Here is a 13,557-nt window from a genome sequence, read left to right on the forward strand (position 1 = left end):
TCACAGTTTGTGAGTTCGAGCCCCACATCGGGCTCTTTATGTTCAGCGCAGGGCTCCTTTTGGTTCCTGACTCCCTCTCTCTCTGTCCCTCCCCAGCTCGTGCTTTCTCTCTATCTCAAAAATAAATTAAAACAAAACAAAATGAGAAACCTCATTAGTAGTTAGAGAAACGCCAAGCCACCATTAGATAACACTTTACACCCACCAAAGTGGCCAAAAATAAAAAAAGTTGGATGATACCAAGCGGCAGCAAGGATGTGGCACATTGTGTGATGCGTAGATTGGCACAAACGCTTTGGGAAACAATTTGGCATTATCTGCGCAAAGCTGATAATGTGCGCGTCCTCCACTCTGCAACTCCACTCCTAGGCGTGATCTGGAGAAACTCTGCACACGCACCCAGAAAGATCAGTATGAGGCTGTTTATGGCAGCTCTGTGTGTGGCAGTAAAATATTATAAACAAGTGAATTTCCCTGACCAAGAAGGTGGATAGACACATTTCGCCGTGTTCATTTCATAAAATAAATTTCTTACAAACAAAATAGATTTCGTATAATAAAATAAATATGACACAAAAGGGAAAATGAGGGAACAAGGGCCACCGATGAGCAAACACAGCGCTGAGTGAACAGAGCAAGGGGTGGGCTGTTATGTGTAGCCTAACGTCACTTCTCTCAAGTTTGAAATCTCACAAAAACCACAGTGAGTTGTTCATGGATGCGTAGGGGTTTTTGAAATGTGAAGTGAGGAAATATAAAACAGTCAGGAAAGGGGTGTCCTCTGGAGACTAGGAAGGGGAAAATGGACCTGGAGATAGGCACACGAGGGGCTCCAACTGTATTTACAATGTTTTATTTCTTAAGTTTGGAAATGGATACTTGGCTGTTCGTTTATAATTCCCCTAGTTTTGAAAAAAAAAAATCTGGTCGTTGGATGCACAAAATTCGATTTGTTTCATAGTCTGTGCCTTCAGATAAACTCTTTCTATCTGGCTTTTCCAATGCATTTTTTTCTTTCTTTTACTTAACCCATTTTAAAATAATATAATGAACACCCGGTAAACCCATCATCCAATCCAAGGACTAGGAAAATAAGCGATAATTCACACCTACTTATGTGTTCCTCCCCTATGCTGTTTCCAGCCTACCCGGAATTTGGTGTGTTCTACTTATTTGCTTTGTATGTTAATGTTAGCACATATATGTGTAAGTCTAAACAACATATTGCTGATGCCCAGGGCTTTGGAACTCGATAAACAGTGTACCAACTGCACACAGTCTCCTGGAACTCAGTTTTTTCCTACTCACCATTACGTCAGCAGGATTACTTTGCAGCCCTCTCTGGTTCCTGGGTGCCCCTCTCCTGCCAGTGCCTCTCCCAAACCCAACACCTATTTCCTGTACTCTGTCACCCCGCTGGCTCACGGAAGTTCCCAATCAGACAACACAGAATCCTGGTCCCCCAACATCCTTGCCATGTGATCTTGGGAAAGTGGCTCCACTCTCCAAGCCCTAGCTCCCTGGTCTCTGAAATGGAAAGCACAATAGGATTTTTCAGGATTGGAGGAGAAAATGGATGTGGAGTGCTTAGGGCAGTGCCCAGTCCGTTGAAAGTGCTCAACATACACTGTTAGCTCTTCACATGATGGTCACCATGACTTTCAGTCACCGCGTGTGCGCTGCCCTGGGTTCTGGACCTGTTTAATAAGCAAGCCCATAAGCCAGTGGGTAGTTCTTTTGGTTCTTTTGTATCTTGACTGAGGATGGCTCACTGACTCAAAAGAAAACAATTGCTAATAGCAGAATCTGTGGCATTCACTGTAGGTTCTTGGGAGCGATACTATCAAATCAGGGAGTTTCCCTTCTCTTCCCCTTTCTCTGTCCTTTCTCACCCAGATCACCAAGGTCTGGCCAGAAGGAGAGGGAGAGAGATGGAAATTGTAAGGGCAACTTGGAATAAAGGTTTGAGTGGCTCGGGGAGGCTGGAGGAGTTAGGATAGTTCAAGTGAGCGCCCAGTGTCCACAACCCTAAAACCCAGACCCCTCTCAGGCTGGCCCCTGGGTAAACCATAGTTCATTTTGTTGGCCTCCATTGGAGGGGAAAGTTCATTGAGTCAGCCAGTTCCTAATTGTTGAGAATTAGCCAAAGCTATTTAATCTCTTTATGATAACATCATCATCTGTGACACTAGACCTAAGAATGACACAGTGCTATTGTGGGGATGGAATAAAACAGTGTAAGTTGGGGACCTAATAGTTTTGTGTTTTTACATCTATCTATTTATAGATATAATTCTAGACTAGATATACAGCACTCAGTAAATAGTAGTTCACTTCCCCCCTTGAATGAGTGATACCTGAATACACACAAGGACAGGGAAGTCTGGAAAAAATAAAGAGATTAGCAAATCGTGCTCCAGAAGTTTATAAAAAGAAAAGGAGCTGAAAAATAGGATCAGGATGAGTGCAGGTGTTCAGTTGTCCAGGAATTGCTTTCCACATTCATGCCATTACTGCCACGTCTACTTAATTGCTGGGACCTGTGTCTGTTGTACACGGGAGCTCTCATGGGCAGGAGCATAGCTTCATCCTTCAGTGTATCAGGAGCAGAGCTAATCCAGAAGGTCCAAAAACCCCAAGAAGAAAGCCCACACCATAGAGCAGTGGTGTATGCCTGCTTGATGAGCCCCCACGGTTCAGTTTTCTTCCTGAGAACCTCATCTCCCAAAAGCAAGACATATATAACTTGCGAGATGTGAGCTGTAGTTAGAAGACCTCCCCACCATTACCTTCAGCCTGACTCTGCTTGTGTAGCACCTGTGGTTGGAGTGGGGGAAGGGGAGTGGGCCAGGAGGGGGCATTACTCTTACAGCATCTGGTCCTCACAGCAATCCTGAAAGTGAAGATAGGGATGTTTCCCAGAGAGGGACACTCAGGCACAGAGAGCTTGAAAGCTTTGCCCACCCGAGCATCTTGTATGGACCTCACTATCATCCTACCTACTTTCCCCTCAGTCCACAAAATGTGTGAGGCAGCTTACCCAAATCGCTGGAATTCTAAAAACTAATTTAACCCTTGAGGCAGTAGATAGAAGGAGAATGAGCAGGTAGGTGGGTGGTGCAGGGAGAATGTTGGCAGATGATGAGTTCATCCCAGGACTCCTTGGAAGTGAGGAACATGGGTGGCTCCCAACTCCTTGATCAAAGCAAACACGGAAGCAAGTTCTTGGTCCGCACTCAGATACATCGATCTTTCCCTACCAGCAGCATTGGGCCGCACCATTCTGCTAGACAACCTCCCTGGGGTGAGAAAGTGACAAAGCAGTGAAACACCAAAAACACAAGAATCCAGAGCTGAAGAAGCCTGGTACCAGCCTGAGTCAGGAGCATCTTTCCCAGGTAGTAAGTCTTGTCCGTCTGTCCACTAGGGGGAGCTAGAGGAAGCTCTTGGAGGAGGAGGGTTGGGCCTGCATCTCTTAAAACCTAGCTCGGGTGCTCATGGCTGGCTCCGTAGGTAGACCACGCAAGGTTTGATCCTGGGTTGTGAGTTTGAGCCCCATGATGGGTGTAGAGATTACTTAAAAAGGAAAAAAAAATCCCTAGCTCAGGGGTAGCGCTGGCCCCCAAACTTGACTCACGATGGCAGTGGCTCTTGATGAGCAGAGACTAGAAATATGAGTTGCCTGCAGCTGGCCAATGATTATAAGACAGTAGAGCCATCACCATCACAAAAGATGCAGGGGCAGAGGGAGTCTGATAAAGGCAGAAGATATAAGCGGTCATCATTTTAAAACACGTATTTAACAAGCAGACAACAGTGGAAGTTATAGCCTGCTCATGTCTTTAAAAGTCGGCTACTCAGCAGCTGAGTCTTGTTTTTTTTCACTATTTAAAATTGTACATGTTTTAATTTTATTTAGTTTGCATTTTGCTAATTTTTTTCTATTAAAAATTTTTTTAATGTTTGTTTACTTTTGAGAGAGGAGAGAGACAGAGCATGAATGGGGGAGGGGCAGAGAGAGAGAGAGACCACAGAATCTGAAGCAGGCTCCAGGCTCTGCGCTGTCAGCACAGAGCCCAATGTGGGGCTTGAACTCATGAACCGTGAGATCATGACCTGAGTTGAAGTCTGATGCTGAACCGACTGAGCCACCCAGGTGCCCCTTGCTTTCTAATTTTGATTATATATTTTTTAACTTACTGAAGTTTACCATTGTTTTATAGTAAAAGCTATTGATTTTATTATTTATGATTCCTTCTATTACTGCACTAAACTTAGAATTATTTTGCTCAGAAACCTAAGAATTTTTTTTCTCCAAATTGTTCTGTAGTTTGACATTTTTATAGGTAACTTTTAAATTCATCATTATCTTCATTGTTGTTGTTGCATAAAGAGATGGGATGGTTCTAGATGCTTTAGCAGTTCTTTGCTAAATAATTTTCCATTCTCTCTTACATGGCAAGTCTTCTTAAAGATAAATTGGTACAGGGGCACCTGGGTGGCTCAGTTGGTTAAGCGTCCCATTCTTGATTTAGGCTCAGGTCATGATCTCCGGGTTCGTGGGATCTAGCCCCACGTCAGGCTCTGCGCTGACAAGTGTGGAGCCTGCTTAGGGATTCTCTCTTTCCCCACACCCCTCTCTGTCCCTACCTTGCTCGCTCGCTCTCTTTCAAAATAAGTAAACTTAAAAAAAAAAGATAAATTAGTACAAATGATTGAAGAACATAAAGCCTGTTTCAGAATTAACTGTTTTTATTCAGAATTACCTGTTTTACAGAAATTTGCCTGTTTTTAGTAACATACCATTGAAATCACTATGATCTTATGATACATTTTTATATCTTGTAAGAATATCCACCCTCCCTTACTTACATGGGTTTGAAATTTCTTAGATATTCTCTTTCCTCTTGTCCTCACTGTCTTCCTCCTCCCTCTCTCTTTCTTTCTCCATGTTTTGTTTCTTCTAACTGAAAAGTAATTGTGAAAAGTAGCTGTGCTGTTTTCCCCAGTCAACATCATACCTTGAGTATTTCACATATCCTGGAAAATTATTCAAATCATTAAATTGGAATGGATGCTAATATTCAACTACATGGAAATTTCATTAATTGAATTAGCCATACTCCATGATGGACATATAAGTCATTTGCAGAATTATCGTCACCAACAATAAAAGCTCTATTTCAAAGTTATCTATTCTGTTTTAATGATCACCAATGAAAAAGGAGTATTTTTGTGCCTATATTTTCACCCATGGTTTTTTTTACTTAATACATATTTATAAATGGAATTATTGGGAGGCGCTTAGTCAGTTAAGTGACCAACTCTTGATTGCAGCTCAGGTCATAATCTCATAGCTCATGGTGAGTTCGAGCCTTGGGTCAAGTTCCATGCTGGCAGTGCAGGGCCTGCTTGGGATTCTCTCTCTCTCCCTCTCTGCCCCTCCCCTGATTGCTCTGTTTCTCTAAAATAAGTAAATACACTTTAAAAAATGGAATTATTCAGAACATTATCAGTGCTTTTGGTACTTACCACCAAATTGCTTTCCAAAAGAGGTACATTAATTTATATCCCTATCACAATGATATCAGAGTTCCTAGGGTTTTTGTTTTTGTTTTTGTTTTTTTACCCCTTTAGCACTGTATATCATTAGTTAAAAATATTCACCAGTTTGGGAAGTGGGCAATGATACCTCATTTTTAAAAATCAGTATATGCATCATTACAAAAAGTTTGGAAATTTTTCGTGTGTTTAGTAACCATTTATATTTCCTCCATGATTGTTTATTTTTGTTTATCCTCCCTTTTTCTAAAAACATGTAACATTTTTCTCATTGTTTTGAAAAGAACTCCTTATTTACAATAAGGACATTAGTCTGTCATGTGTTTATTCACCAACAACAATTTTAAAGAAGTTTTGCCAATGAACTTCTCTGTTTCTTCACCTCTCTGCCAAATGGAATCCTTGGGATTTTTACAATCAAAATCTCATTAAAGCCATAACTTAATTTTAAGAGGATAAACGTCTTCTTAATATTTACTTTTTCCATCCAAGATGGTGTGACTTCCTATTTATTCAAATGTTTTCTACATCTCTGTACACTTTTTGTAGTCTACATCAAATGGGTCAAATCATTTCCTTTAAGATTATTCTGCTATTTTCTATTTTTATTGTCACTCTGGATAAGGTATTTCTATTATGATAACTGCTAACTGCTTATTGTTGTATACAGGGACGTTGTTACTCTTCGAATATTTGTCTTAAGTATGGTTATCTCAGTTAATACTCATTAATATAATAATTTCTAGTTTATTTTTAGGCTTTCTAGTTATATGAAGATCATCCAGCTAGTGTTTGTCTTCTTTATTAACACTATTTTGGTTTATAATTATATTCCATGTTTTGGCCAGAATTTTCAGAACCATGCTGAAAATTTAAAAAGGAACATTCTTGTTTTGTTCCTGGTTTCTAGATGCCTGTCTAGATTTTTCTTTCTTTGCTCCCCTGGCTTGAGAGTTGTGATCTCTAACAGCACTCTTTTCTTTTCGGTCAGATAAAAAATATTCTATTACAATAGAACATCTAGGATGTAGCATCCTAGTAGTTAAATCCTCTCAAATTTAACAGGCGCATGTATTTGTGTGCCTATAGAATCCTACACACCTAGTTACATGTATACGTATGTACTCCAAGTGTTCTTTTTTAGAAGCCTGGGTAGCTGGTGATGCATTAATAGAAATGAGATCCCAGGAGGAGCTTGGGGAGTTATCTAGCTATAGTGACCAGGACACTGAAGCATTGTCCCAGGATCTCCTCAAAGGGTCTTCCTTTACAGGACGGGCCAGAATTCACATGTTGAAGAGACATGAGATTTAACTTATGGAGAACTCAGTGTGAGTCAACACTTAGATGTGGTTGCCAAAAATAACCAGGACGTTCTAGCTGCATGAAGACAAACATAGGGAACGATGACTGTCAGTACTCGCCAATAGCCTGATACATATGCTAGGTGTGCTCACACAGATGACTCATGTCATTTTCTCGAGGCCAGTTCAAAGTGTCAAGGGAGAAACCGAAGATTAGTACCTAAAATGAGGCAGAGCAGGGGACGTGCCACGGTTTTGATGAAGTCTAGGGCCTGGAACTGAAGCAGTACACCCAAGATAGAGCTTGATGTGGCACGTTCAACAGTGAGGGAGCCAGTCCCTCCATTGTGTTGTGAGGAATTTAAAGCACTAAAAAATTGAAAGTTTTTTGGAAGGGCTATCACATGAAGGGCAAACGCTATGGATATAGAGTGAGCCCCAAACAATCAACCTACTCCTGCGCTATTACTTGCTTGCAGATTTCAATTACCATCTTTCTTCATGCTGGTTAATCATGAACTATCATATCTGCAGCCCAGGCATGCCCTGGATGTCCTGTAGGCAGCACCCTCAGTCTTGGGGGGTTGAGGGCTTCTCAAAGGCCCATCTGGAAACACTGAATCCAATCATATGGAATAATCATAATCATTATTTTAGCAAAATTTGTTGAGTGCTTATTATGTACTAGCCACTGACCTAAATACTTTGTATTCATTACAAAATGAATGTTGAATTCTTCGCTCATCTTACCAAGTACATATGGTTACTACCTTGCAGAGAATTTGAGCGAGACCCTCAGAGGTAAGTTAGTGTCTCAAGGCTAGCTATCTGCCTGAAACCAGTATCCAAAGGGTTAATAAGACCAATAAACAAAGCTGCAACTTTTCACCTTGGCCTTTCCCATTTGCCTTTAAAGTTGCCTGACTTTCCTGGAGGAGGTAGATTTGGGGCATTGTCCTCTTGTCTCCACCTCTGGCTTCCTTTCAAATAATCCCTTTCCTTGCTGTGTCCTCAGGGTCCCAGTGATAGTCTCTTCTGTGCATCAGGCAGATGAACTTGGGTACAGTGACACAACCAGTAAATGGTGTAGTTGGGTTCAAGCTCCAGGTTTCTCTGGCTCCAAAGGTAAGCTCTTTCTAGGACACAAACACCACAGTTCCAGAGAGGGCAGATCAAGGTAGGAGGCACCGTGCACTGGGGAAGCCCAGACACGAAGGCCCTCTAGGTGACTGATGTTTTAACAGCTGCTGCCTCATTCCAGAAGCCTATCAGAAGTATGCTTTTCAGTTAAAGGGGTGTTTGGCCTTTTATGTTTTGAAAGGCACTCACAAACCCTTCCACGAAACTGTGGGAGGACAACCTGTTTCAACAGAAATCCCTGCCATGTTCCCGTTGAAGGCTTTCGCCCACACAACTCCATAAAAGCCTGTTGTTTTCTGGATGTAGAGAAACCCTTTTATTTCAGAGAATGTGAGGGTGAGGATGGCTAACAGACATAATTGTTAAGGTTAGGAATTCCTTTGATTGCAGACCCTGCAGCCTCCACGATAGAGACACTACTTTACATGGTTATACACACGACAAAACTCTAAGGAATTACAGTCACCATACTGGCAGATCTGCTGGAGTCATCACCCATCTGGGATGCTGCAGACTTCAGGATGTTCCCCGCCTTCCTTCTGGGATCTTCTGGGCATTAGGCACCTGTCTTACTCATTTTTGTATCCCTGAGATTAGTCATGGTTTATTCACCATAGGACTTCTTTCCTAACAGAAACCTTGCCATCACCTCTCGGAAGGAAACGTGGAAATTGTGTTGTTTCCCCCAGCTGTCAGTTTTCCCTATCATGACCATGACAGTGGCAAACAAACTTTCTGCCAAGAAAGATAGGCCAGGTCACAAGTCAAAAGGAAAATAAACAAACCAACCCAAACAGATACATAAGTAAAGGTAACATTATAAGACACTCCGGGGAAAATGATGTCAGGAACAAAGTAAGGAGCAGGGAAAGGAATGGTTAGAAATATATTCCATAGATGTGTATCGATTTGGACAGGTTTAATAATGCCAAGAACACAATTAAGAATAGAAGCAGAGAAAAACATGTCTACAATGAGACACTGAGAGAAAAAAGTCTAGACAACATTTTTTTTATCTGTTAGAGAACCAGACTTAGAGCCAGAAAAGAAATGAAAACAAATCATATTGTAGACCTTTTAAAAATTTTCTGTCTTTGGATGTTTTTTCTTTGCAGGAATACCCAATAGCTTCATGATTGTGTGATTTCTGGGTGTGCTAGGGAGGCCCATCATGCTATTTGTTTCCTTCACCTTGAACAGAGGTGTGTCAAATTCTCAGGAGTGTCAAAGGAGGAAATGGCCCCTGGGCCTTGCCCTCTTCCACACAGTTTATGACGAGCCCAGTGACAACCTAACAAAAACAGCTCTGATGCAGAGTGACCCCAACCCTGCACTAGGTATGGGGCAGTGTACCCAAGGCTGAGAAACAGCCCCAGCCGGAAGCTCCTGAAACAATGACCGACAAGTGAGGGAAGATCAGTGCCAAGGTGAGGAGATAAAAATGAAAACATTATGTCTGAGACATAACTTGGAGACTAATAATAACAACAGTCCTCTGCATGCACATTGATCCCTGCAGTTTTTATAAAACATTTTCACAATCATGACATGATGTACCATTAATAGGGTTGAATCATTATTCTGATTTTTCAGAAGAGAACATTGAAGTCTTCTTAACCAAACAGGATTTTATCCCCTGTCTGATGAGTCCTAAGCCCACTACCCCTGCTGTCCACACAACACCTTCAGACCAAATAGTGTAAGGATGGACTGGCTGTTTATTTATTATTATTTTTTAAAATTTTAATGTTTTTATTTATTTTTGAGACAGAGAGAGACAGAGAATGAGCAGGGGAGGGGCAGAGAGAGAGGGAGACACAGAATCCAAAGCAGGCTCCAAGCTCTGAGCTGTCAGCCCAGAGCCTGACGTGGGGCTCGAACTCATGGACTGTGACATCATGACCTGAGCTGAAGTCGGACGCTTAACCGACTGAGCCACCCAGGTGCCCCTGGGGTGGCTGTTTAAACACCAGATGGGGCAAGCGTTCAAAGAACTCTGAACTCAGGAGGAAAGCTTTGGGTTTTACCTACCTGTGACAGAAAGACATGGTTTCTTGATCAATATGATGAAAAGTTAGTGGACCATGATACACCTGGGACTGAGTTCCTTCTCTGCTGTTTACTAGCTGCGGGTCTCTTGGCGAAGTTACCACTCTGTGCCTCAGTTTCGTTTTTGTAAAATAGGGACAATAGTACCATCTCAAAAGTTGTGCAGATTCAGTGAGATTCTGCATGCGGTGTACTTAGCATTGTACCTGGCATGTCACAAGTGTCCTATAAGTGTTGGAACACTGGCTATTGTCTTAGTCTGCTCAGAATGCCATAACAAAAAATCATAGACTAGGTGGCTTAAAAGCAGAATTCTTTTTTCTCATAGTCCCAGATCAAGGTCTGGCAGGGTCTGTTTCTGGTGAGATCTTTCCTTCTGGCATATGGACAGCTGCTTTCACACTGTACCTGCATATGGTATGCACACATGGAGAGAGAGAGAGAGAGAGAGAGAGAGAGAGAGAGAGAGAGAGAGAGATCTCTGGTGTTTCTTCTATTGGTTTGCACGTTACCATGACCTGATTTATTTCTTCATTTAATCCAAATACAGCTACACCAAGGGGTTGGGGCTTCAAGGTGTCAATTTTCTGGGGAGACACAGTCAGTCCATCACATCTATTATTACCAGTGTTATATATTTTCCTTTTCAGTACTAATAAAATCAGTGAGGTGATAGATAGTTGCACAAAAAGATCAAGGTATGAAACATTAGAGTCAGAGCAAAGACTGCTGCAGAGACACGGAAAGAAGAGGAGGAAGGAGTTCTAGAAGTGAGGGACTCTTTAATTCCTCTGATGGTACTGAGAACTTACTAGGCATTTCTATGTCCTGGAGACCCAAGGAGTGTAAGTGTGGAGTCAGGCAAGTGAGAGCCAACTTCTTCTCTGTGCTGAGCTCTGCCTGAGCTGTGCTGGGAGACGAGCATGAGGGTCCTGCGAGAGCCAAGAAATCCTCATTGAAGGGCAAATATGGGAGTGCCACGAAATGCTTCGAGGGAAGAATAACCAGCGTGGAATGCAAGAAAACCATCAATAGAGATCATTTCTAGCCCTGACTGGCTAAAGACAAGAAGACAAAATGGACAGAAACGGGGGACCCAGGAAGTAGGGTTGGGAAAGAAGAGGGAGATCTCTCAACAGCACAGAGGAATCACAGGGCTCCTTTTCAGCAGGAAACAGCCCTGAGGGCTGCATCAAACTCCGAAGACCACACACACAAAAATACATTGTATTATTTCCTGTAATGAAATAATGTTCTAATCAAACCTCCAAATGCCCTCCCTTATCTGGAAGTGAGAAGATGACTAATTCTCTCTTGTCAAGGCATTACTGGAACAAGTTCTGTCTGTATGGTTTTCTAAGAAAATAATTGGATTTGTATAATACCTTCACAAAGCCTGGATGTCCCCTCCCTTCCAGAGAACATACAGTAGGGAGGAGCCAAGGCTCTGGGAGCCAGGAACTCAGACTCACAGCTAAGCACATGTGCTTAAAAAGGCCCATATATAAGGTTGGTCTTGGGCAGCAAGACTAGAGCCTGTCCATTTGCTTAAAGAAGCAAGATCTTCAGTGCAGGTAAATTTCTTTAGCTCCAAGAGTGGATCCAGTTTAGCCCAGAGCCCCTGGGGACCTCCAGAGACTCTGGCTTCAGAAGATCAGGGAAAGGTAGCTGCTTCTCTTGGCTTGAACTTTGCAGGTTAGAGTGCATATGGAAAGAGCCGTGGAGTCTGGAGACCTGCATTTTGTTCTCAACTTTGCCATTGCGAATCCGTGTGACCTTGAGGAATAGACTTCAGCCCTTTGGCCTCCGTCTCATCATTAAAAGAAGGGGGTCTTTGGGCCTAGGGGGTCTCTGAGGTTCCTACAGCTTTGATTTCTATCCATGGTTATTTGTGGAGTGACTCATACTTCTAGGTGCTGACATTTCCCAGGGCTCAGAGCATTCCAGGTGGCTTCAGATCTTCCTTGATTTTGGAAGGGGTCAGGAGGCGACTGGTTCCTGTCTGGAGCCTTGTGAGATCCTGATGTTCTGGGAGGTAGGCTCTTCTCTGGGTGCGAATAGGGAGGCTGGTTTGACTTCTGTGAAATCAGATGTGAAAACTACAACAGTGATGCTGTTCACATTCTGTGAGAGGGAGATAGTTCCTGAAGGAAACCAGAATGTGCCACCCTAAAATGTGCCTCTTTGTTATAAAAATTATGTTGAGCTGAAGGCAATTGAGCAGCAGTAAACACAGAAAAAGTTCTCCCTTTTCTGCCTACAGTCAGGAAATAAATTCTCCTTTTATTGGAGACATGCTCTTACAGGCCCAGAGAAGGCAATAGACAAACACACCTACTTAAACTAACCCTTATCTTCCTTGTTCTTGTCCTAGATAAGGAAGTTCACGTCTTAGTTAAAGAGGTTTAGGACTAATTAGTTTTAGTTGGGCTACCACTAGCCCAAACTCCTTTGTCTGGTCAATTATTCTGATTTATTATTTATTTGTCTAAAAGGTATGAAAGCTTCCTGCTTTGGCCACTTTGGGTCTTTATCCCGTGTTCCCACATAAAGGCCCCTATGTTCATGTAAAAAGTCAATAAATCTGTGTGCTTTTCTCCTGTTAATCTGTCTTTGTCAGTTTCATTTTCAGACCCAGCCAGGACCCTAAAAGTGTTTAGGAGAACTTTTTCCTTCCCTACATCTCTCACAGAGTAGTTATCTGTATGGTGCTAGAACTCATTTAGACCAGAAATCTAGAAGTCACTGTGGTTGGAGCCATTTGCTGGCCTCTGGACATTAGAAGTCACTAACTGAAGCTCTGGATGATTCTAGAGGAAGGGTGTCAGCTCTCAGCTCAGTTTGTCATCCTTTTTTGTGGTTTGGGGTGGGATGCACCCTGGATATGGGTTAAACATTGTTCCAGAATGCCAGGTGTAGTCTTCAGGAACTCAAGGCTAGGACAGTGATCCTAACCTTGAGCCAGTGGAGTGGACCTACCTTTTTTGATCTGGGGAATCTCCCTGACAAGATAGGGTGAGAGGGTGTCTTTGACTTTTAGAATGAAGATTCTTGGACTTGGTGGGTGCTGACCATTATACAGAGTGAGCACCCTGCAGTGAAGAGAAGAAGGCCCTCCCTAGAGGGAGAGCCTGGCCACTGATCTTGATTTCCTTGTGGGCAGAAACTCTAATTCATCCTGTACTCCTATCATCAAGGGCACTGCTGGCCCATGTAGAGGCACTCAATAAAGCCTTGTTTAAATGAGTTGAATCTACCACTTTTCAATCTCCCTGTAAATCTCTCTACTGACCAATCAATAGAAAGGAATAGAATAGACTCATCTATTAGTGGCATAATTGGCTTTGTGATAAATGTGTCCACCCCAAGGGTAACCAGTAAACTGATTTCTAACACAGAGATTGGTTGTGCCTTTTTTTGAAAGTTACGTAAATGTCATCATAGGGTCGTTGTGCCTGGGTTTTTTTCACTCAGCACTGGTGTTTGTGAATTCTATCCGTAT

This window comes from Panthera pardus, unplaced genomic scaffold (genome assembly GCF_024362965.1).
Source record: "Panthera pardus isolate Hobbes unplaced genomic scaffold, ASM2436296v1 HiC_scaffold_26, whole genome shotgun sequence".
In the NCBI taxonomy this organism is placed as follows: Eukaryota; Metazoa; Chordata; class Mammalia; order Carnivora; family Felidae; genus Panthera; species Panthera pardus.